The sequence below is a fragment of the Mauremys reevesii genome, linkage group 2 (genome assembly GCF_016161935.1).
Source record: "Mauremys reevesii isolate NIE-2019 linkage group 2, ASM1616193v1, whole genome shotgun sequence".
Lineage (NCBI taxonomy): Eukaryota > Metazoa > Chordata > Testudines > Geoemydidae > Mauremys > Mauremys reevesii.
The window spans coordinates 244,014,372-244,041,058 of NC_052624.1; the positions used below are offsets into that span (position 1 = coordinate 244,014,372).

The window sequence follows — 26,687 nt, forward strand, 5'->3', positions numbered from 1 at the left end:
ACCTCCGAGCACTGGTTGCCCTCCCCCTACCCCCACTTCAGTGCCCGAGCGGGGCAATACCGGGGCAGCTCCACACCTGCCCCCATCCTCCTCTCCCCACCCCCGAAGCCCCATCCCCTGGCCAGGTCGGAGGCGGGAAGCCAGAGCTGGGCAGTGTGGGCAGCTGCTGCTCTGGCTGGTGTCATGGAGCAGGCAGCCACGGCATTCCCCCATCTGCTGCTGGTGACCGGGTTTGCAGCTGCTCCTCAGCTCACACAGCCAGTAAGAGACACCTAGACACGGGGACCTGGCTCTATGGCTGGCAGAACCCTTGGGGAGCAGTGACCACAGGGGAGCCCTCCTGGCACACACAGCCCATAGCTACCCATCCTGCACCCTGAGCTACCCCCTGCTGGCACACAGCCCCTAGCTATCCCTTCCCTGTACCCTGAGCAGTTTAACTTTTTGAGCTGAACTCTCACCACACACAACCCAGACAGGCTGGGTGGCCTGGTGAGGTGAGTCGGGGGTGGAGATGGCGCTGCCTTCCTGGACCCTGCTATGTGGAGCTGGCCCAAGCCCCACCGGCCCTTGCCCCACCCCGAAATAGAAGTCAAACTACACCTATGCCTGAGGGCCCACCCCTGGCCCGGAGCCCCGAGTCCCTCCACCCTCCCCTGCTGGGCCCTGGAGTTTTTATAGCATGCTGAGGGGGGCCTCAGAAAGAAAAAGGTTGAGAACCCCTGACTTAGAGTACTTGGAAGCTATAGAAGAAACTAGATACCGCACATATCTAAAAACTCCAGTCTCACTAAAAACAAATAAATGCAGTTTGTACACACCCACACCCACACACCATATATTACATAGTGTGAGTATGATGCCTGGAGGCGGTTGGAAAACTATGAAAGATGTTCAAGAATTCTTTTCCTTTCTTCCCTGCTCCCAACAAAATTTCCTGACTAGATCTGCTAAAGGCATCTTTTTAAAAAAAAAAAACAAGATGGGTTTTTTTAATCCAGAGAATTAAATTTACAAGAATCAATATTAACAATAAATAATGAGTAAGCCTGTGATACATGGTTCAATGTTTAAAGTGAAATACAAATAGTATGTCTATTTTATATTACAAATAAAACATAATGCACAACTGTGCTCAGTTTAGAAGAGTTAACACAGAACCAATAGTAATATTATTTCCCCCAAATTAACTAGAATTGCAGTCTCATATGTATAAACAATTTCAGATTAGAAAATCCTCATATTATTTTATTTTATGTACATGCAAAGCAAAATTAGCCATAAAATGAACCTGACAGTATAAATTAAATTACTATCAATTCAGAAGGCATCATTTATACAATATTACAGAGATCCTCTAGGCTTATTAATGATCATAATAGGAAAAAAACATGCTGATGGACAACTGAGAGAAAGATATATGGAGTAGGGTAAAGAAGATCATTATGTATACCACAGCTTTGTATACAGAAATATTTTCCATAAGTCTTACTGAAAGTCTCTCTAATTTATATGCACATAGAACATGATCCTGTGAAGATAATGAATTGCTTGAAGTCTCATTGCACTCAGTGGGATTTTAAAATGCTCAGAACCTTTCAGGATTAGGCTCTATTCCCCATTGTGCCCAATTTTTCAGTTTTCACCCATTAAAACAATTTTCAGAACAAATAACCCTGGAGATTGAAATCCTCTCTGTTCTGTTCACAGAAATGGCATTCTCTACTCAGAATGCCAACGAGGGTGCCAACATTGCTAGATCACATGTCCATAAGAATCAATTGTTTTATCTCAGATAGGCTAATGAACTGCTATTGTTACCATCTGACTAACCAATCTGAGATGCATCTGAACCATTGACATGAAGATGAACAATTTAGCACCCTATTGCCATGCCACACATTTTAATTAAATCATATTCTTCTCCCTCCTCCTTTACAATATTATACTGACAATCAATATAAATGAAATGTAACACATTGGTAGAGAAACATGTGCCATTATATGAAATAAGTTTAAGCAAACCTGATAATGCTGATTACCATACCTTGGAAGAATATTATTGAAAGTCACCAGATGGCGTCATTAAGGAAAAGAGAACTTGGATGACTAATTGATCGTACAGACAGAGTTTAAAGAAAATGCTCATTGTTAGTTGTGAGTCAATGCTTTCTAGATGCTACAAGTCAAGTGTAAAATTTGTTCACACTGTTAGGGCGTGATCCAATGCCCATTAAAATCAAGGAAAAATCTTTCTATCAGTGAGCTTTGGACAAGACTTAGACTCTCCAACTGAATTGTTTCTTAGGTGCAGAGCTACTGCCTACAGATAATGCACTCACAAGCAAAATACATTATGCATTGTCAAAACACACACACACACACACACGCTTGGACAAATTAGATTGTTATCAATAAATATTGGTAAAGCCTATTTCACCGAACACACAAACTGACAAAAAACATATTTCATCATTAATAATTGAAATTTACAGTTCGGCAAAGTAAGTAAAATGCTGCTTGAGAAATTATTAGAGTTTAACTTAAGAATATTGACTGTGTATATTTTGATATGTCATGTTGACAATTTGTATTTTAATGGTTATAAAACTTTAACTTTTTCAATCACCTCTACTTTTCTTAAATAATTATTGTCTGACTCCTGCTCATAATTTCCTGTAACTGTGAACATCTAAATCAATCAAATTAAAAAAATGTTTTAAAACATTGATATTATCCATTGATATTATGAAAAAAAATGAAAATATAATTCTGCCAAGTGTAATGATGGGATAGAGTTGATCCATCTTGTATATTTCTCATGTTACAAGTTTCCATTTATGAAATATATTTAAAAAACTCTTTACTGAAGCAAAACATATATGCTAATACAGTACAGACCCGTTTACGTGCGAATCTGCTTAACACGCAGTAGCGCCATGCCTCCTACTGCTACCTATTTAACAGGTGAGACTCGTTAACACACGGTATAGGAACTTGCTATGTAGCGCTACAGATTTGCTCACTAACTCACTGACATAGAAATCAACAGGAAATGCAGAGCAGATACGTGTTGTACGTCTTTACCACCGATGGGGGGAAGGGGAAGCAATGCTTTAAGGATGATCCTTTGCTGTGGCAGCTGCCCCTTTCCCACCCACCATCGGCGGCCCTGCCGGTAGCGATCCTACCAGCAGGGCCGCCAATGGGGGAGGCAGAAAGAGCAGGGACATTAAAGCACTTCCCCGGCAAAGGACCCTGCAGCGCTTTAAGGTTCCTGCCCTCTTTGCCCCCCCTCGGCTGCCGACGGCAGGGGGGGCAAAAGGAGCAGCTGCCCCGGGGCCAGCTATTTAAAAGGGTCCAGGGCTCTCGATGCCGCTACTGCAGCAGCGGTGTCCAGAATCCCGGGCCCTTTCAATTGCCACCAGAACCCCAGGCGGTGTGGACCAGGCGGCCTGGAAGGGCTGGCTGGGGGATGCTGACCCCTAGACTCGCCCCTTCCACCCCAGGCCCCGCCTCTTCCAGGGGCCAGAGCCGCCTCCGCCCCATACCGGTAAGTTACTTTCACCCCTGTGTAGTAATAATAATGTTTTTATTAGATTACACATTTGAATTTATATTCTTGCAAAGCGCCATTAACAGATAGGCCTGCAGCATTTAGGACACTGTGAATATGTATGTAATCCTAGATAATTATACATGTATATATAGATATCTTAAGATATTTCAGCATGGCCCTCTTAACTCGTGGTCTGTTAACATGCAGTCGTGACGGCTTGACTTCCGACATCCGCATGTAAACGGGTCTGAACTGTAACACCGAGGATGACATTTTCAAGACTACAGGCCAAATATATGCAGATTATATTTGAATTTCCACAGTAAAAGAGCGTTAAATCTGTTTTCCATAATGGTGACATGTACACAAAATCTTACCATATTACCAAAAGTTAACTTCATTCACATTAAACATTCAAAGTTCAAATGCACCAGATTGGTTTCTCTCTGGTTGCTGAGTTTTAGCCCTGCAGTCTCCCATAATTTAACATTTTTCCATTAATGCAATTGTAAATAAAACCTTATAACTTTTCTAAATAACTTTTTTAAAACATCAACTCTAAAATGTTTCTTATGTACAAAATAAAATTAGTAAAAAAGCTCAGATACTGTATATAAAGCTATAAAAAGGCTTAGCAATTTAATACTGACAGTTCTGGATTGATATATTGCAACAGCAGTTTAGCTAGTTGGATGAAGTTCCTCCTGATTTTCAGAATAACTGCTCTATTTTTCTGCAGATCTTTGATATTGTTAATTGTTTTGAATTGGTTTAATTTGAATCTATTTTCCATGTTAGAAGCATGCTCTGTGTACACTGCTAGCATTTGCTAATCATTGCCATGCAATGGCATATGAGATTACCACATTTTTGCCTAGACTTCACTTAGAATAAAAGATGTCTTTGGTAACATGTTGACTTCAGCTGTGTGGTCTGATATATGTGAACATCATATCTAGGCTTGGCAGAATTCAATTTTTATCTTTTTATAATTTTTACAGATACTCATGTCAAAATATACAAAGTAAATATCCTTAAATCAAACACAAGAAGCATTTTTCTTACTTTGCCAATCTGTAAATTGTGACCATAATCTGTGGAAATATTTTTTCATTGATTTGTGTATGTGTATGAAGAAATCAATGTTTACCGACATTTACTGATAAAAAAAGTCATCTTTCCAAGCCTAACTATCAGGGAGATGGCTTAGGTTAAATAATAAATATTTTCCACCAATAACTATTGGTCTAGGCTAATTCTAAAGATTACTTAACATTTTTGACATTTAATTAATAAAGTTAAATTAAATTATAAAATATAAGGGCAGACACTATTTCCACTAGGCTAAAGACAACTTTGGCTAACAGCCATAGGAATATAAATGAAATTATTTTTGACCACCAGAGGGAACCTCTATTGTTTTATGAATGCACTGGAAAACCCCTCTTACAATACTGAGAAGTACAAGGAATGAAATAAAATCCTGAAAATAAAGGGAAGAGACTTCAGACAAAGTTCTTTCCCAAGAAATATGATGATTTGAAAGTTAATTCAGAAGTACGTAATAAGAAAAAAGTTATGACAGTATGTCTGTGTATATATACGTACCTACATACACTGTATTTGACTTCAGTAGTATCAAAAATATAAGTGTATTTCTGTCTAAGAAAAATTCTTCATAAAAAGCACACCTTAAAAAAGCCCAGCTCCTAACATATGGTTTTATTCATTACTGTCTGCACCAACAGATACAGTTCTTGGTACACAAAGACAACAGTGGACTTCATGGCTAAGTGTTTTTAAAAAAGTGCACGAACACACACTTGGCTTAGAGGCCTTTCCTCCTATGAAACTTTCAAAAAGTAAACAGTTTCATATCTTAGAAAAATAGTACACAATAAACTTCTATATGACTAGGACCAGAAAAACCATGCTCAGACGAAAACAAAAGCAGAGTACACAGGTCCTATATGCAAAGTGAATCATATAGGGAGGAGGGATAGCTCAGTGGTTTGGGCATTAGCTTGCTAAACCCAGGGTTGCGTTCAATCCTTAAGGGGGCCATTTGGGGACTGGTCCTGCTTTGAGCAGGGGGTTGGACTAGATAACCTCCTAAGGTCCCTTCCAACTCTAATAATCTATGATAAGGTGAAAGCAAATTACAAAATAGTATCACCTACATTGACTAATGTCATTTTCTGCAGCTTCACACACACACAAGCAGACAAAAACTGTAATAGTGACTACCAGTAAAGGATGATCAGTTAATGAACTAATCTCACAAGGACCTGGCAAGAGAAGAGAAGATGGGGCAACTCAGATGATCTTCTGGTACCAAACACAAGCTAAGGAAGGGAAAGTCCAATACTGGAGAGGATGCAGTGGTTCTCAACTTTTCCAGACTACTGTACCCCTTTCAGGAGTCTGATTTGACTTGCATAGCACAAGTTTCACCCCATTAAAAAACTGCTTGTACAAAATCAGACATAAAAATGCAAAAGTGTAACAGCACACTATTACTGAAAAATTGCTTACTTTCTTTTTTTGTCTGTATGAAATTTTAGTTTGTACTGACTTGGCTAGTACTTTTTATGTAGCCTGTTGTAAAACTAGGCAAATATCTAGAGAAACTGATGTACCCCCTGCAAGACCTCTGTGTACCCCCAGGGGTATGTGTATCATTGCTTGAGAACCACTGATGTAAAGAAGAAAAAATTAAATTCTCTAAATTTTGAATGAACTCCAATGAGATCCTTTTGATGGTTTCCACTAAGTAGAAGAGGTACTGATCTGCTGGACTGAAGACTCTAAGTACTTGTCTGAGGGGATTTCAACTAGATAGGAAACAGGGAAAAGTGGAGCTTTTGCTTAACTCAAGCAGTCATGCAGGAGAAATCCAAAATTATGAAACAAAAAAATAAAGATTAAGAGTATCTAGACCAAAAACATGAATAGTTGTGCATACATGAATTTATATGCATTATCTGCATGTGTAATTACTGAAACTGAGAAAACCACTGCAGTAATTGTGCATACAAATAACCTGTTAGAAACTTAACAGGTAATTTCTAAAGGCAGACCCAGTTAACATAACATAAGAACGGCCGTACCGGGTCAGACCAAAGGTCCATCTAGCCCAGTATCTGTCTACCGACAGTGGCCAATGCCAGGTGCCCCAGAGGGAGTGAACCTAACAGGCAATGATCAAGTGATCTCTCGCCTGCCATCCATCTCCATCCTCTGACGAACAGAGGCTAGGGACACCATTCTTACCCATCCTGGCTAATAGCCATTTATGGACTTAGCCACCATGAATTTATCCAGTCCCCTTTTAAACATTGTTATAGTCCTAGCCTTCACAACCTCCTCAGGTAAGGAGTTCCACAAGTTGACTGTGCACTGTGTGAAGAAGAACTTCCTTTTATTTGTTTTAAACCTGCTGCCTATTAATTTCATTTGGTGACCCCTAGTTCTTGTATTATGGGAATAAGTAAATAACTTTTCCTTATCCACTTTCTCAACATCACTCATGATTTTATATACCTCTATCATATCCCCCCTTAGTCTTCTCTTTTCCAAGCTGAAGAGTCCTAGCCTCTTTAATCTTTCCTCGTATGTGACCCTCTCTAAACCCCTAATCATTTTAGTTGCCCTTTTCTGAACCTTTTCTAGTGCTAGAATATCTTTTTTGAGGTGAGGAGACCACATCTGTACACAGTATTCGAGATGTGGGCGTACCATGGATTTATATAAGGGCAATAATATATTCTCAGTCTTATTCTCTATCCCCCTATGTACTTAAATGGTCTGTAGTGAAAAACACTTAAGAATAATAGGAAACAAACGTGAACTAGAAGTGCTACTTAAAAATAGATATTATGGCCTAGTGAACATAACTGAATCTGGTGGGATGATTCTCAAAACTGCAACGTTAACACCGAATCAAACAATCTGCACAGGGCGAGGAGGAAGAGAGGTAAGAGAAGAGGTGGTGTTTTACGTTCTAGTCTTTATGACACCAGAAGCTAGAGTTAGACCAGTAGTTCTCAACCCACTGGCCACTTGTGGCCCAATCAGTACACAGCTGTGGCCCATGTGACATCTTCAGGGCCGCAACTAGGGCGGGGCAGGAGGGGCAAAATTGGGATGGCACAGGATCAGGCCCAATGTCAGCCCCCTGGCAGGATCGGACCCAGCATCAATCCCCGGCAGAATCAGGCCCAGCAGCTTCAGCCCCTGCCTCCCAGCAGGATCAGACCCAGCAGCATCTGCAGGAGGCCAGGGTACTCAGTGCCCCATCCCCATCCTGCAGGATCACAGGTCCAGTGAACCCTGGCTGGCCAGGCTCCGTGGTACTAGGACTGCGGTGCAGGCGGGCAGGACAGGCTGCACAGCTAAGCAGGGTGCAGGGTGGAGAGGGCTGGTGCACAGGGAGGGGGTAGGTTGGGGGGCTGGTGGCAGTCCCTGGATGGGGGCACTAAATACTGGGGCACAGTCCCTGGATAGGGGGGTTGAGTGCTGGGGGGTAGTCCTGGGTGGGGCTCGGTGCTGGGGGCACTTGCTGGAGGCTGTGCGGGGGGGGGGAGGGCAGCCTCTGGATGGAGAACTGGATGCTGGAGGGGGCAGTCCCTGTTGGGGGCATTCTGCCCTGGCCAGGGCACCCTGTCTTTGCAGGGCAGGCACATGCCCCGTGTTGGGAAGGTCTGGATTCCAGGGGGACAATCCCAGTGGGGTTGGGTGATGGGGGGCATTCCCTAGCTGGGGGGGCATCTGGGGAGAGGCTGGGGCAGTCCCTGGATGGGGGGGCTGGATACATGAGGGAGAGTCCCTCGCTGGGGTCTGGGTGCATGGGGGCAGTCCCTGGGTTGGAGGGCACCTCGCAATGGGCAGGGTTCCCCATCTTTGCAGGCAGGCTCCCCAGCCGCGCTCTCCGGGCGCTCAGACCAGCTGCACCACCAGTAGCAGTGCGCAAGGGAGGGTGGCAACACACCATGTCACCTTTACAGTAAATTTGTTTTAGCAGTTAATGTTTTGACTTACTTTGCTAATTTAAAATGCTCTTGGTAGACATTTGCCAGTGTTGAAATGAAAGGTACTACAGCGATTTGAATCATATTGCTGTCATATAACAAATAATAAACTTTTTTTTTGTAGCTGTACAGGTAGTATATATATTGTGTGGATGCGACCCACATAACACACAGAGAGCTGCATATGTGGCCTACAACTGTAAATAGGTTGAGAACCACTGAATTAGACAATGACGAGTGTGGTAAGGAAATTTTAGAGGTTAGAATGCAAGGAATGAAAAAAAGTAGTAGGAATGACCATCTGCTTTAGACTGCAGCAGTGGGGTGGAAGGATGGAGAGGGAGAGAGAGACCGTGCATATACCTGGTCCAAATCATGGGGTGCTCATCACCACGGAATTTCTAACTACCCAGATATCTGTTCATAAACAAATATTCCCAGATACAGCAAAGGTTCATAAATTACATATTAGAAAGTTTTATTAATCAAAAAGTAGAAACTCCAACTACAGAATCCATCATAAATCTGATTGTAAACAATTGGCAGGGATTGACAGAGTATGAAAATAAAAGGGACACTTGAACCAGTGACTGTGAGCAACTCTGATTCAGCATTGAGTAGATTAACAGATCACAGCAAAGATAGTACATTTCACTAAAGGACATTTTTAGGATTGAAAAATATCTAATGACCGAGATCTAATGGGAGGAAGTATTATAATACACAACCCTAAAAGGTAGCTGGTGAATGCTAAAGGAAACCAACATATAGAAGAGTATATTTACTGTGGAATAGAAGCAAGGAATAAGACACAGGCAATATAGCTTCCTGAAGGATTGCTTGAACAGCAGAAATTTAAGGGTGTTATAAAAGAGAAAGATACCGCTCTGACTGTATATGGCTTGAGGGTAAGGAGGAAGGAAGGAGACAACCAATAAGACAACACATTCATTTTAAACTCCTAAGGAAAAGGTAAGAGCAGAACTAGTTAATGCTAACCAGAGAGGCCAAGGGATATATGAAACACTTTTATAAATACATATGAACGAAATATACAGTCTGAAGAAAAAAAACAGGATAAACAGAATATCCATCATTAAAAGAATGGAATGAAATTCATAGTGACTCATGATGACTCAAAAATAGCTGCTATATTGAAACAGCTTATGTTTATTTTTTTAAGTGTGTCTTCAACAATAGAAATAAATGGGGGGAGTGGGAAAACCATGTAGACAAATAGGAAGATCAAAAAGCTGATAGGTGAAAAACATATGTAGTACCAGTTTAAAGAAGGTGGGGGGCAAGAGGGGGATGGGTGGGAGAAGAGTGATTCTGGTAATTGCTTTTCAGTATGTCTAACATTTATTCCTAGTAAATTAACAGAACTATGGAATTAAAAAAAAAAACCAACTAAACATCATATAGTAGGAACAAAAACCCACTGAACATCACATAATAAGGTTGTGGGCTGGGATTCCACCATAACCCTGACTCACCATTCCTTTTTCCCAACCCTAATCATAAGGAAGGGATCAAGAGAACTGGCAATGTCATGGCTCCAGCAGAGCTGCTGAGATTTCCCCATTTTGTTCCCCTTCATATGCTTTTGCAAAGAAAGGGAATAGCTGGTCCACCTTTGTTCATTTCTTCACAGTTTCCAGGTGCACAAGTGTCTCAAATGTGACTCCATACACATGCTCTGCATCATGTTATATACGTCATTCTTGAACTACCTAGTAAATAGTGTTTAGTTGGTGGTTATTTATCTAATGGTTTTGTTTGTTTGCTTTTTGATTTGTGTATTTTGCAGGGCTGCATCTGCCAATAGTTACTCCAAAGCCTTCAACCAGTCACTTCAAAAAACATGCAGCTGTAGGAAGAGTCCAAATGGAGTTTACTCTCAGTCTGTAACTAGAGCAAAATGACAAATCTTTGTAATTGAAAGTCAGCTGCTTCATTTTTAACTCTGATTTTTTTCTTCCTTCTTACATTCTAGCTAGAGTACAGCTGTAATAAATGTGACTCTTCTCACAAGATGTGCAGATGTTAACAGTTCTGTAGGACATCAAGAAACATTTCAAGCATCTTGAAAGTGCTGACTAAACTTGCTTGAATTACCCACACTACCTCCTCCACATTCCTATTCAGTAACATTACCCTTCCTGAATACGAGAAAAAAAATAATGAATGCTTAAGCCAACACACTAATATCTTGGTCTGAATGTGTTATCAATAAACAGAGACTGTATTTAAGTCACTAGACAATAGTCCATACTTACGTCACTAGACAATAGTCAAATTTTGAATCAAAAGGAGCCTAATGCATCCATCATTTCTTATTTAAGTGAGAGTAGCTAAAAGATTGCCTGAGAATACATTTTTTTAAAAGCCAAGACTGGGTATTTTTTAAAGAAAGGACCAGGAACAAAGAGAATTGCAACCGTTTTCTTTCCAGCAATCAAATGGATTAATTAGTGACTAGAGCTAGTAACTCCAGAATGAATGCTATGTAGCCCATTGTTCCTTAAGTTATATAAGCATGAATAGTATTGAAATTATATACTTTAAAAATTCACCAATACCTCAAACCGCAACTGGCTCTGCGTGGCAGCAGGAGTCCAGCTGTGCAGGACCGATTAGAGGAGTCGGACCACTAAGCAGGATTGCTTTGTCTAGTTTAAGCAGCAAAGAATCCTGTGGCACCTTATAGACTAACAGACGTTTTGCAGCATGAGCTTTCGTGGGTGAATACCCACTTCTTCGGATGCAAGTCTTGCATCCGAAGAAGTGGGTATTCACTCATGAAAGCTCATGCTGCAAAACGTCTGTTAGTCTATAAGGTGCCACAGGATTCTTTGCTGCTTCTACAGAACCAGACTAACACGGCTACCCCTCTGATACTTTGTCTAGTTTGTTTTAGCAAAGATTTTTAAATATTTGGCATTATCCCTGTTCAAGTTCCCACCAATATGTGGTAAACTTGGTTTTCTAATTTGAGGTGAGGTTTCAAAAGTATCTAGAGTGATTTAGGAGCACAAGTTCCTATTAAAGTCAATGACACCTGTGCTTGTAAGTCATTTATTTGTACACTTTTGAAAATCCCCCTCTCAAAAATCCTACCCTGCTAGGCTGCTTAGCACCATCAAATCACATTGAGATGAGAGTGCACACCATGTCTTAAGCCATTAAAAAACATCCAAATGATGACTCAAGGACATTTATTTGGAGTTACTGGAAGGTGCTCTTTTTAATGGGAGGTGCGCTTGAAGGCCCCCCAAACTTGCAAACACATGTATGTTTATGTTCAATGGACCTACTTACATGAGTGAAGCTTAATGCATAAGTGTTTGTGGGATCATCGTTTTAGTTTTGACATGTTCAAAAAACTGTGTATAAACAATTTCTAAAGTGTAATTTTTAGAGGCTCTCCAATATTAATCAGAGTAAGCGTCAGCCTTTGCACAGAATTGAAACCTCTAAGGCGAAGAGAGAGGTGAGAAAGAAAAGATGAGTTTATCCTTATATTTCCTGAAGAACTTAAATACAACAAGCTCAATCCTGCAAAGACTTATGAACCTGCTTCACCTTATACATGTCTGAAACCTTTAATAAGACTAATATGCAAAATTAAGCAGATGCATAAGTCTTTGCAGAATCAGGACCTAAATGATTTCACAAGGAATGAACAGTGTAGTGTTAATTTGAAAACTAGAATGTAGAGGGGTTTTTTTGTTTGTTTAAAATTAATGCAGAAGGGCCAGCATTTAAAATAAAATGGCAACATGCTCTTTCAAAATGCTTCATGAAATCACTGCAGAATAATTCATCTAATTCCTCAGTGGCATGGTTTGACAAAAATATAAAAATAGCTTTAAAAATATTAATTTAAAAAAAGAAGAGAGACCATAGCCTAAACAAAAATAGTTTGTGGCTGAGAAGCTGTATTATTCACTAGCCTGTACACTCCACTTTTAAACCTCCTCAACAACAAAAAGTCCCTTACTGCTGTTATTCCTCCTAGATCAGACATGCTCAGTTCAGTCGTGCCTTAAAAGACATAAACATCATTAAAATTCAAAGGCAGCTCTGAGGAAGAGGACGCCTCAATTGGTATTCAAGTGGTGCTTTCTCGCCCTGAATACATTATGAACTTGCAACATGCTAATATGCCATGCTATCATAAGCACCAGATGGAACAGTAGGCAGTATACGTCCCATCAAACCTCAGGAAGATGTATTAATGTTCCTGCTCTTTTTTCTTTTCTTTTTTTTCCCTCTCTCTTTTTTTAAACTGCAATCCTTCAACTGTGTCCCTAGACTTGTACATTTCTTAGCAGCAGTCACCTGCTCCTAAAGCACAGTTCTCCAGGGTTGCCTCATCTTCACCAGGTGGTGCCAAACATCCTTTCAATCTATTTTATCACATAAGGTAAAGGCCACAAGACATGTCAGGCTGTGCTTACTGAAGGGGACCAAGTACAAAAGGTAACATCATGAGATAAATGATACATGAAGAAAAAAGATTTGGGGTTTAAAACCTAGCACAACTGTTTTAAATTATGCATAAATAGTGCAGCATATATTTCTCCTCTGCCACTCCCAAATCAGTATTATTTGTGAATGAGGAATGGGGGGAGAGTACTTTTCTTCATAACTAAGTAAAACAGATAGGCTTGAACCAAAACCATGGAGCTGAATCCTTACTTTCTACTATCCTCCAGAACTCTTTTGGGAAAGGCCTATAGAATTTAATAGAAAAGGATATCCGTACAATAGTTGGATTTTTTCAACCATCCTATAGAATTTAATAGATATCTCTACTACGTAATTTACAGGATGGGTAAAAAATACTATAGGAAGGATATTCTCTATTATGTTCTACATGTTTTGAGTTCTGAATATGTGGCTGAGACCTTTACCTACTTTAAAAATAACAACAAGAGATACAAACAACTTTTAGGCCACTTTGCATCATTCATGAATTCAGTCCCAAGCAGGTTTTATCCCACAAAGACAAATATAATCTAATGTTCTCTATGTAAATACATACACACACAAAGAAAGAGTGAGGAGAAGAGGAAGATTCCCTAATTAATATCACTTGAATTTCCCCCACTCCATTATAAATTTGAAATATTATATCCCTCCTACTGAAATATGGCATTTTTGCAACAGCTTTTTTTCACTGCTTTTTTTCTCCTACTGGGCCCTGCAAAGGATAAAATGAGGTTCTTAAGGCTGAAAACGTTAAAAAATTGAGCATTAAATAAAAAGGTTTGAACTGGCTGAAAAAAAATCAGCTCTCCTAATCTGAAGGTTTAATCCTATATCAGTGATATTTTTCCCTACTTCTCCACTTTTCAAAAAGGAATCCTTTTTCAGTGAACATTTTTTCCCAGTTCCTCTGACATTTTAGTAACTGCCTGATGATGTTCAGGATCTCTCAAGCTTGTCTGCTACCTGTATTGCTATGTGGGTCAGAAACCTGCAGGCAGACTTGGTGCAACTAGAGACATTCCATACATGCTTTCAGTACCAGATCCTGGGCTTAAAGTGCTTTGACCTTGTGCGAAACGTCATCATCTCACAGAGATCTGGCGTTCCTTCAGCCACTCATTATATTCAAAAGTGGCATTGCATGCTTTTTGTCCATGTCTCCAGGATGGACTAAAACAACACAGCACACCATGCTCTCAAATTCTCCAATGATGCACGAAGGGGTGAACGCCCTGACTCTACCTGGCGCCACTTGCGGAGCCACCCCAGAGATTCATAGATCTGCAGGACTGAGCCAAATTTGGGAACTTCACTACATGAGGCCTGGTGTGGCGACATCAACTATGGTCACTGTGGCTGACACAACTGTCCTCAGTAAGCTAGGTATGTTTGATGATGATGTACGAGAAGTTCTCTATGTATACAAATCTATTATTTTCCTAACAATGTTAGCTTGCTAACAAAAGTAGTCCAATCCTTTGAGATACTGAGCCCCTTCAGTAAGAGTTGAGGGTGCTCCTCACATTTCAAGAACAATCATATCCATGATTGTTGCACGACACCTTCATACCTAGTGACTCAGCAACACAATCGATTTAACTTTAAAAAAAAAAATCTGTCTTCAACAGTAATATTTTAAACCAAGCAATTTTCATCCACATTCATTAGTAATACGCACCATACTCCAGTTGCTAGAAATCCAGATTTACTCTAATCTAGGGATGAGTTAAGGATTGGGTCATTTTTCTCCCCTTCCTCTACTTACTATATGTTGTTCAAAGGTATAGCCTTATAAAGGATAATTAACCTAATTATGCAAATTTGTGCAAATAAATCTATGTCTGCTATCTGATATTATAAAATAATTTGTGACACCTAAACAATATTCAGTGTAATTACAATGCACTAAAATAGATGAGCTGACTCACAGACAACACCATTTGGATCAGAATTATCTGATGAACGGCCTAGTTGATGATCACATTTCATGACCATGTTTACTATTGATTGTATATATTTAAATAATAGTACTTGTGGTATTTGCATATTTAACACCATTCTATGGCAACGAATAGCAGTTACATGAAACATTTGAGCATATATCAGATTTGTAAACAATACAGAGATCTAAAATCCTATAGCTTATTGTAATGACAAAAAAACTACTTGGATTTTAATTTAGCAAGCATCAATTTCTGAAGAAGACTCTCCATTGGGTCATTCATCAGGGCATGTACTCTATATCTAGTGTGGCAAGTCAGCAAAAACACTTACTGCCTAAAAAAGAAAAACACTTATGACAAAACTATTAAGCATTATTGACGATTCAGAAAGTGGCACTCTTCCCACTGAGTCAGTCCTAAACTAATGCCCCAACAAAACAAGCCTGGTGTAAACAGTGGCAAAATTTGCTAGTTTTAGAATGAAATCAAAGAGAACAGGTCAGTCTTTGCAATTCTCCTCCAAGTGGCCTAGAAAGGCGGGGATTGGGGAGAAGGAGGATAGTAGCTAGTCTTTCCTGGATCTCTGTGATTAGGTAGCTACCCCATTCCCACTGTCCTATATATCTGGGAGGAAGCCATCCCACAATGCCCCACACTGACAGTTAAATAAGTTCAAGTGGTCCTGGTGAAGACATGCACCGCCGACACAAGGAGCATAGTGTCGACATGCAAATGCAGTTTAGTTACTGCAGTGGCTATAAGTCAACATAACTTAGGTTGATTTAATTTTGTAATGAACCTCCCTTAGTCTGGGGTTCTGCTGCAAGACAAAAGCAGAATGCCAGTGGCAGCAGAAGCATTTCTGTCCTATTCCTTCTAAATATGGGAGCCATTGCCCTCCCTCCTAATGGTGCAAGAGGTTGGGTAATGGGCCATTCCATTAGCCCTGGATATTAGAGGAAGGAGTTTGGCCAAGTAGCTATTCTGAAACATATTTGGAAAAACCAGACTGGTCTGAATGCAAACCACAAGACCCACCCCAAAAGATGGTGCTAGCTAAGCAGGGAAGTTTGTAAGGGATCAAGGAAGGTCTGCTTTTGGCCAAATCTCTACGGGTTCTGCTTCTGTGTTCGATTTCATTATGAAAGTTTCTACATTACTCTTTATAAGATTAAATTAGGGTATGTCTACACTATGAAATTAGGTAAATTTTATAGAAGTTGATTTTTAGAAATCAATTTTATACAGTTGATTGCGTATGTCCACACTAAGCACATTAAGTCAGCAGAGTGTGTCCTCACTATTGTGGCTAGAATTGACTTACGGAGCGGTGCACTGTGGGTAACGATCCCACAGTTCCAGCAGTCTCCACTGCCAATTGGAATTCTGGGTTAAGCTCCCAATGACTGATAGGGCAAAAACATTGTTGCGGGTGGTTTTGGGTACATGTCATCATGTTGCCCCTCCCTCCGTGAAAGCAAAGCCAGACACCAGGGTGATTAGAAGAGCACAGCAAGACATGCTGTGCATCAGAAAGGCTTTGAAATCCAGTTTCATGACTGGCCAGGCTTCAGTGTGACAGCTGTGTGTGTTTCTCCTTGATGCAAACCCGCCCCCTTTGTTGATTTTAATTCCCTGTAAGCCAACCACCCTCCCCACTTTGAAATAAAGTAACTATTGTTTTGAAACCATGCATTCTTTCTTTATTAATTAAAAAAAATGAGACAATGGACAAGGTAGCCGGGTGGGTTGTGGGAGGAGGGAAGGATAAGGCCACATTGCTTATTGTAGCCACATTAAAAATCAAACTGTTTGAATGACAGCCTTCAGTTGCTTGGGCCAGCCTCTGCAGTGGAGTGGCTGGGTGCCCAGAGCCTCCCCTACCACGTTCTTGGTCATCTGGGTAAGGAGGCTATGGAACATGGGGAGAAGGGTAGGCGGTTATACAGTGGATGCAGCGGGGGTCTGTGCTCTTGTTGGCTTTTCTGCAGCTCCAACAGACGCTTCATCATTTGCCCCCCCATTAGCCTCAGCATCGCATCCTGCCTCCGCTCTTCATCCTCACTTAATTCTTTCCTGGCCTCTGCCACCGAATGCCTCCATGCATTAAGCTGTGCCCTATCAGTGCGGGAGGACTGCATGAGCTCAGAAAACATGTAATTGTGAGTGCAGTTTTTTTTCACCTTCTAATCTGCGATAACCTCAGGGACGGAAATGATGGAGGTGGGGGAGCGTAGAAACATTCTACACTCTACGATTCTGGGAGGACTGCATAGTCACCTGTGCTGCTGAGTTCACCATGCTGACCAAACAGGAAATGAAATTCTAAAGTTCCCGGGGCTTTTCCTGTGTACCTGGTTAGTGCATCGGAGTTCAAAGTGCTGTCCAGAGCAGTCACAACGGAGCACTCTGGGATAGCTCCTGGAGGCCAATACTGTTGATTTTGTGTCTGCACTACCTCAAATTTGACCCAGCAAAATCAATTTTAACGCTACTCCCCTCACTGGGGAAGAGTACAGAAGTCAATTTTAAGAGCCCTTTAGGTCGACGGAATGGGGTTGGTTGTGTGGATGCATTCATTTTTAAATTGACCTAACATGGCTAAATTTGACCTACCCCCATAATGTAGACCAGGTCTTACTTTGGTTATAGAATAAAAAATAATAATAGGAGATATCCTATCTCCTAGAATGGGAAGGGACCTTGAAAGGTCATTGAATCTGGTGCCTTGCCTTCACTAGCAGGACCAAGTACTGATTTTGCCCCAGATCTGTAAGTGGCCCCCTCAAGGATTGAACTCACAACCCTGGGTTTAAGCAGGTGAAAGCTCAAACCACTGAGCCATCCCTTCTCTCCCCAAATGTATAATAGAGAAGATAGAACTAAATGAGATGTAGATCGAAAATGGAATCAAAGACCTCCCTTCCTCAACAAAGAAGGAGACCAGTTTTTGGCAAGAGATGCAGATTTGATTTCACAGAGATAAGGCAGCCAAGAAGGAAAAAAAGAGACATAAAAACAACAGACCAGAAATACATAAAAAGTTAGGGGAAGAATACTTTTTTTAAAAGATTCTAAGTCCTATAGTACCTTTTCCTCATAATCTGATCTTTTTAGTAAGAAAAAGTTGGTTACAATTTGTAATAGGAACAAAATCAGATAAAGCAAAAATTTGTTCATGTATCCATTATTTCACGGATCTCAACAGAGCTTGAAAAGAGCTTTGTATCAGTTTGGCAGGCTGCAATTCAGTCCAATAAAGATTTCAATGTAAATTAAGGTTAAAATCATCAGATGCTGATCTTTCTAATAAAGATCTAACAGCAATGAGAAATACAGAAACAGCTATGTCTGTTGTTTCACCTGCAACATTACCAAAAGTTTGGCAACATCGGATAATATAGGAAGTGTTCTCCCAATGAAGCTCTCCAAAATATGTAAACAGCATACACTGGGAGGGTCTTGTTTCATTCAACCAAGCTTCTGACATTAGAACAAAATCTAGTTTATGTGGACTAGAAATACCTGGGGTCCATTAGACTGTCCAGATTAAAGCCATAGGGAAATTATTACTAATGTATGTAAACAGGACAAGTTGACACCCATGCTTCATGTGTTATTTTTTGACAATGTCCAGGGCTAGAGGAGGAAGAGATTCCTCAATAAATATTTGGATTATGTTCAACAGTTTAACAGGAGGGGAGGGCTAGAACTTAATGCAAAGGCATATGAATTTGTAGGCAAATTAAAATCTGAATAGCAGCTGTAGACTAGTCCATCAGTTTCTCCATTGTTCATACTTAAGTCTATATGGCTTTGGAGAAGTTGTTCAACAGTTATCAGAGAAAAGAGACCAAAACAATGATTTATCAGAAGTGAACAGTCCGACAGCGTTTACTTGGATTTGACTGTCTTAATCATGGTGAGCTGCCTGTCTCTAGATCTCAGTAGATGGCCCCCTGTTTTAAGGCCTGATCATTCAAGGAAGATCCACAGTCCACTTCATGGTGGAAGGAGGAAGGTCCAACTAAATGAAAGTGGTCCCCCTTAATTCTGGCAGCTGAACTGCATCGCTGCTCCATGTCTCCCACTGGTTCAAAGGTTAAGAAAGGGGGTATTGTGGGAAAGGAAAATGAATCAAAGGACATGAAGTCCAGAGACAATAAAATCAAACAGTTTTCTACAGCATTTTCTGAGAAGTGCAGAAATATAGTGCAAGATTTTCAAACCTATCCACATATCTTCAGCAGTCTTACCAGCCTGGTCATTTAAGTTGTACCCTTTTATTTGTATAGTCACTTGTCTGTGACTATCATAAGGCGAGGCGCTCTTAGACATGCATATTCTGTTTTTGAGTCAGACACAGCTATTTTTAGATCATGGTTCATTTAGGGAGTCTCTGAGAGTGTACCTCAAAACTGACCCTGTCTTTGGTATCTTATTATTCAAATAGATACCTAAAGGTTATAGCTTGCCAGAAACAAACAGTAACTAAAAAAGAGCATCCATAACTACATACATAGTAATATTTCTAGCCTAGGGTGTTAAATAAAGTGCATCTTGACAGTGCCAAGCAAGCTGTTGGCATATAAAAATATTGTTAAAAAATAAGTAGCATTAATCTTGGCACACAGTGGCATCTTCTGAACTTTTACTAATAAAGTTTTTCCCTTATTAAAAAAAATTGGCTGTAAGGTAGACAGGTATAAAGTTTTGTGGCAAACTACTGTGTAATTAAACAGATTGGACAAGGAAAAGCAATAAGCATTATGTAGTATTTGTTTAGCACATGTGATGTGCCTGGTACTGTACAAGACAAAGTCCATGGGCCAATGCACTTAATTTAAGAATGATAAAATAAGATACACATGTGCACAACCCTGAATTGTAAGAGCAGTCATAATGCATTTTGTATACACAGTTTTTAAATAAGGGTCATATTTTTGTGTAAGTACATGTATCTTATTTTTGGGTATGTCTCCTACTCCCATATTTTCCCCAGCAAAATATCGTGGTGGAAAGATCATTTGATTGATGTGTGTTAAGTGTTTGAGGGCCCAGGGAAGGGATGGATTTGGATTTTGGGAGGGATTATTATGACGATAGAGTGGGGATATGATTCACTGGATTTTGAAGACCATTCCACTCAAAGAGTGCGGTGTAGAAGAAGGCATAAAGACAGGAATGAGAAAAGGAAGTGAAGGAGGCAAGGAGGCTGGCATCATTGATGGAATGGAAGGAAATGGAGAAAAGATGGACTATAAGAATCAGGATCTGAGTAGTTATACAGAGCATTGAATACTGGAAGTTAGTTTTATGTAATATAATAAGTATGTAATATAATAAGTTTTATGTAATATAATAATGCAAGAAAGATTCTGGGAAGGGATTAGAAGCTGCAAGTGACATGGATGGATCATGGGGTAGGAAGATAATTTTAGTATCTTCATTTTGTATAGACCAGAGAGGAGAAATAAGAGACACAAGGGAGGCCACACGAGGAGGTTACAGCCATGAAGGCAGGAGATGGTCAGGACTTGGACATGCACTTAAGCAGCTGAAACAAAAAGGAAGCATCACTAACCCAGGAAGAGCAATTAGCCATGAATAGCATGTTAGCTTTAAAAAGCAAAACAATTTCTCCTTCTTAAGAGATGGCATTTCAAATCTGCTTTGCAAAGTAGATGAGAATGGATAAGTCCCTATCTCAGAAACCCTGATTATTTAACCACAACATTTTTTTGATCAAAGGGAATACGTGAGTAATGACATAAGCCTTCACAGAATTTTCACCAGTTTACACTGTATCTGAATTTGAACCAAATACATTTCTTTTCCTCTCTCTTTCCCCAGCCTCTCTTTCAGATCAGAAAGATAGATGCAATCAATTTAGATTCCTGGCCTTATTCTTTTCCCACAATTATTTCAGTCCAAATATTGCCAGTTCAGTTTTACTTGTCAATATATAAAATGATGTAGAGGTTATTATATTCAGCTACTGAATGTATTTCCATAATGAATGGGAACCGTATGAACTGTACTCTTAATAATTGTGTCTACCGCTTACAACATTTCCTTTAGAACTTCAAAAAGGCTTCCTGCCACCTTTGACTCAAACTTTGTATCCGCTTAAAAGCACAGTTAAATTTCAGTCGTTGTCTCAGAATATACATTCACATTAACGTTAAGCCAACTGGCTGGATAATTTAAGTTAATTTAGATGTGTTGGGGGGGGGCGGACTTTGCGATGCCATTGGGTGGTTATTCCTTGTGAAGACATTTTAAATGGTTGCCGAGATTCCTAAAGCAGGGGAGTGAGGTTATTTTATTTTAAAAAGTAGAAATAAATGCATAAATGAGAAAATGAGTTAATGAAAACATCTTCCTGTGAAATCTAGACGTAAACTCAGCTCCCAAGTCAAGTTTTAATGACAACTCTTGGAAACCTTTTGGAGTGATGGCTAAACAACTTTACTATCACAGTTTGTCTGCAGTTAGCACCCATGTTGAATCTGCTTCTATACAATAATTCATAAAAATTTGCTACTATTTTAATTAGTTTAGAGATATAATGAGAATAAGTGCCAAATTATCAAGATTTGAAGCAAGAAAACAAACTCATGGCCAAATTCAGCTCTTGAATATGCATGCACAATTCCTACTGATTACAATGGGAATAAGACCTGTTTATGTCAGTGCTAAATGTAGTAAACAATTCTATATCTGAACCATAGATCAATGTTTCAAAAGTAAGATTCATGTTGAAAGTTGCAGGTCTTCAAAAGCATTAAAGGCTTAGTCTATGTGGTCCATCTTATGGCTTAGTTATCAAGTGGCATAAGTACATTTAACTGAGTCTTCCTTGGTATACATGGCCATATACCAAAAGAGTAGGCTATATCAGGAAAGGAAACAGAAAGGGGTAAAAGGAAGTAAATATCTCACTTTCTTCCCTCCCAGACACAAACATTAACTTACACCTTCAAGTTCATATATGTGCAAATTACACCAATATTGGGTGTAAAGAAATCTAAATTTCTTTACTCCAATATTGGGGTCCCATCAGTTGCATATACACAACTCCAACTGACCTCTGTGTTAGAGCAATTGGGCCCCTAACTTATACATTATTATATTTATTACAGTAGTGCCCAGAGGCCTACTAAGCTCAGGGCCCTATTTAGACCTGGTCAGAAGATTTTCAACAAAACAATTGTCAGAAAATGCCAATTCAATGAAACCAAAACTTTTCCAGCGAAAGGGTCAGTTTCAATGAAACTTTAGTAAGATCCAGGATGGAATTTCTGGTCAAGATATGCAAATGAAAGAGAAAGAGAAATCAACCCCTGAATGTACCAGTGGTTGCGGCACTTGCATAGAACGTGAGGAACCAAGGCTCATGTCTCCACTCTGTCTAGTTTAGAACCAAGACCTGAATCTGGGTCTCCCATATCCCCAGCGAATGCTATAACCATAGGGCTACTAGCTATCCTGGGATGGATTCTCTTTCTCTCTCATTTTTCACAACAAATTTGAAAAGCATTTGTTTTTTTCCTGACATAGAAGAGAAAAATTAAAATCTCAAAAAAATTCTCTGGACAGGAAAATCAACTTCCACCCAGCTGTTGCCTCATTGTACTAGGCAGTGCACACACAGAGTGAGAGACAGTACCTGCCCCAAAGAGCTTACATTCTCAAAAATATATCACTCTCAATTTGGCCCTTTAGCTTGAAAGTACTAACATCTTTATTGCAAAATAGTTTGGGGTCCTTGTTAGTAAAGAGGCTTATTATTAGCTATTACTGGGGTTATGGTATCACCTACAATATGCTTGGGAAGCAACTAGCACATAGCAAGATACAGTTCATGCCCCAAATGGTTCAAAATAAGAAATAGTTTTATGGAGACTTCGGAATTCATTACTACAATGAAAGGAGCGGAACACATATCAATGCTTCAGTATGAATCCAACACATTTCCCCAAAATCATCTGGGCCTGAAGAAATGAAATGCCCAACAAATTCCCCTGGAATCTCATTGGTAGTACAACCTAAAGTGGCTAACAGTCCTTTTCAAAGAAGAAAATTCTTCCTTCCTGTCACACCCAAGAATAAGATAACGACGTTACCTATGATGACTGGAACACTGGTACAAGCTTAACAATCAGATTTAAATCTATTTCCAGACATACTTTCTACAGTTGGCTGAAAACTTGTTTTGTAATACACAGAACTGTCCTCATGTAATAGCATAGCAACTGCAAGTTAAAACAAAACAAGTCAGTTAACAGACAGTTAGGAGACTTTTGCTGTATAACAACGTTTAGACGCATGTATTTAAAAACCAGGTGGATTATCCAAATGCTCAGTTACTAGGACACTAACAGTTATGTCCATGGCAATTTTGTTTCTGTTCTTTAAAAAAATCATCACTTGCAAGCACTAATGTTAAAACCAGAAAGGAAGTCTAGTACACAGTGGCTATGAATGCCAAATCAATTTTCAGCAGATAATAAAGTCCATGTTTTACAATCAGCAATGCACTGTTTTACTACCCAAAATGTAAGCTAATAATATATAGCTCTGCTAAATGGAAAATGCAGATATGCTGTTAAGAAATGGGCTGGCTGTGAGATGATGGATCATTTCTGCTGGGACCTTCTTAAAGCTATGTGCAAATGTTTTGAAAATATCACATGATGTGGCCATGTGTTAAAAATTACAGCCAGTTAAGTTCTCTGCTAAGAAAAATATGTGGGCAATTTATGAAATGCACTCCAGGATGGAGATGTCTTAAGTAAAACCAGATTCTGAAAACAAACCCATTTTTTTGAAACATGAACTTAAAAAAAAAAAAAGTTGCAGCCACATCTGGAGAGCAGAAGTAAAGAAGGGGTGGTCTGACCTAATATCAGGCCATCTTCTGAAAGAACAGCATTATTTCTGGGCTACAATGACTGTGATCACTGATTGTTCTTTTAAGAAAACCGTCCTGAATATTGCCATGGGCAATAATAAAGCATTTTGTAGGCCAACATCTGTACTATAAAATGACTGATAGAATTGTAAAGTTTATTACATAATGTTTGGAATAAAAACAGTTCTAAAAAACACACAATAATCAATCCACTTCGTATATGACGTTTGATCTGAGCACTGTGCATCTCTACATCAGTGATTTAAAGATATATACTTTCTAGAATCCAAATAAAATGACAAAATAGTTAACAAAGTTAGTGCAAATCTCATATTTGCAGAATTATCTTTCTAAAAATATGTTTCCTAAGAGTTGTGTTAGAGCCTCCAAGATCTATGAATTAATTTTATGATGAGACCCTCATTAACAACCTCTCTGATCTAATTTTTCAGACATATTAACATGAGAAGACTAGTAGACAATCACATGTATAAGAATGTGATCTGTTTGTCTTTGAAGAGAACATTTAATTTGTGTACAAGTGTTATCACCATACAGAAACCAGAACAGATATTTGATCCGTCTGATATTTTAGAAAAAACAGAAAGACCTTTGGGTGTCAGAACTATTAAAAGGATGCTTCTGAAATCAAGAATATGTTACACACACACAAACTCACACATGCACACAAAGGCAATGACATAATATCCGATTACACAAAAATACACATCTTTTTAATCTTCTGCAGATAACGTGCTTACTTCTAAAACACAAAATCTGCCCCAGATGGCTAATAATGCCCATTTGAAAAAAACAAAAACCCCCACAATATTAAAGGGCTAAAATGTGCTGTGAACAGATTGTGTGGTAGTTCATCATAGAGGAGAGTAAAAAAGTGCAGATGGGTGTCAAAAATAGCCAAGTGTCAGATCTGCTCAAGTATCTCCATTCTGGCACATGCTCCCAGTCACAGCTGTTAGTGTATTCTCTGTATCCAAGTGCAAAGTTTTCTAACACTCAGAGCTGACATTAAAAACACACTTCTTCCTTGCTACCACTTTAACAGAATGCTGGAAATTAAAGATTTATTTAACGTTAAAGCTTAAAGAGTATTGATAAGTATATATATTTTCAGGTGTAGCTCAAGCTACTTTGATTAAAGATGCATGAAATTTTAACCAGCAGGTAGATTAAGTAATTTAAGTGCCACAGGCTTACTATGCAATAGGTTGTTCAAAAATCTCTACTTCAGTCAGTCCAGTTGGGGATTCGTCCTGCTTTGAGCAGGGGGTTAGACTAGATAACCTCCTGAGGTCCCTTCCAACCCTGATATTCTATGATCTATGATAGCATCTTTGTTAGTGTCTCAAAAGAAAATACAGAAGGCTCAAAATTAATCATGCTGTACATTTAAATATCATAAAATATCAGATAGTGAGCCAGGATACTGTAATTTCTTACAAATATATGCAAAATATCAGTTGTATTTGATTTACATCACATGCACTTATTCAAATTAATGAGTTGCCATGATATTTCTAATGAAGACCACATCCCAAGGAATAAAATGCATGCAAATCATATTTAAACTTTAAAGGGTTAAAATGACCTTTCATAGTCCTGTTATTATCTATGCAAATTAATTTGCCCATATTTCAACCATACAAATCCTCCTAGCCTTGCACTTTGAGCAAACAGAGTTCCACTTTCTTGTTACAATCTCAGTCTTAGGATCAACAAACATAGTATTGGAAGAATATAACCGTGCATTAACATCCTTAAAAAAACCCATTCTTTAAACAACTGGCAATACCTACATACAACTGTGGTTGCAGCAAACTGACAGATACTGTTTCAAAATACCATCTGCGAGGTGTACAGATTCTGTGATCAAGTGCAGCTTCTCCTGCCTGTCCTACCCAAATTATCAACAAGAACCAGCCAGCTGTAGGATCTCAGTGTCCCTGTCTTTTTTATCCAGAGTCATAGGCTTTTTTAAATTGGCACATGGCTCTGTTCAGACCTTACAAAAACAGCAAATACAATCCATTCTGCAATGGCCAGGCTTCTCACAAAACACTCAAACAATTTACCCTGTATAGAAGCAATATTTTCACTGGCAACAACACTTATCAATTAGACAAGTAGTCTAAAGATCCAAGGATAATATTTTTGTGAGGAAATTGACATACTAAGATTTCCAGTTCCACAACAGTTTCACTAATTCAGCAGAATCTGTAGGATTGTTTAATTATTATTATTATTATTAACGTATTTCAATTTTTGGCTGGTGACAGCTAAGAACTGTGATTTAGGGCAAGACTGAAATCATTTGTTTTCTAAATCTTCCTTCACTTCTCTAGCATAAACAGCTTTGCAAAGAGATTATTCCCAGTGTACACCCATAATCTAAAATTATATCTACACATAAAATGTTTGCAGATTACAAGATACAGCTGACAGTCATGAAAACCAGACTGAAGCTGTATTTCTTCTCACTAAAATTATAACCCCCACCACACACACACCTGCACCCACAAATAGGGTGAGACTTTCTACTATTCCTATCCCCATTCAATGTAGCATCCAATATTACTGTACATAATATCTTTGATAGTTTCCACACACAAATTCCCCTCCCCCAAACATACACACTCCACAATTAGTATCTACAATCTCTCTATATAAGCTTTCAAAAATCACCATGTAGAAATTATTTTTATATACAATCAAAATATAAT

General features: G+C 39.2%; 1 protein-coding gene across 12 annotated transcripts in view; it reads right to left on the reverse strand.

Annotated features, from left to right (window-relative positions):
• Positions 1 to 26,687, reverse strand: part of RUNX1T1 (RUNX1 partner transcriptional co-repressor 1) — a 146,320-nt gene that overhangs the window by 80,757 nt on the left and 38,876 nt on the right. The gene's annotated exons all lie outside the window — the stretch shown is intronic.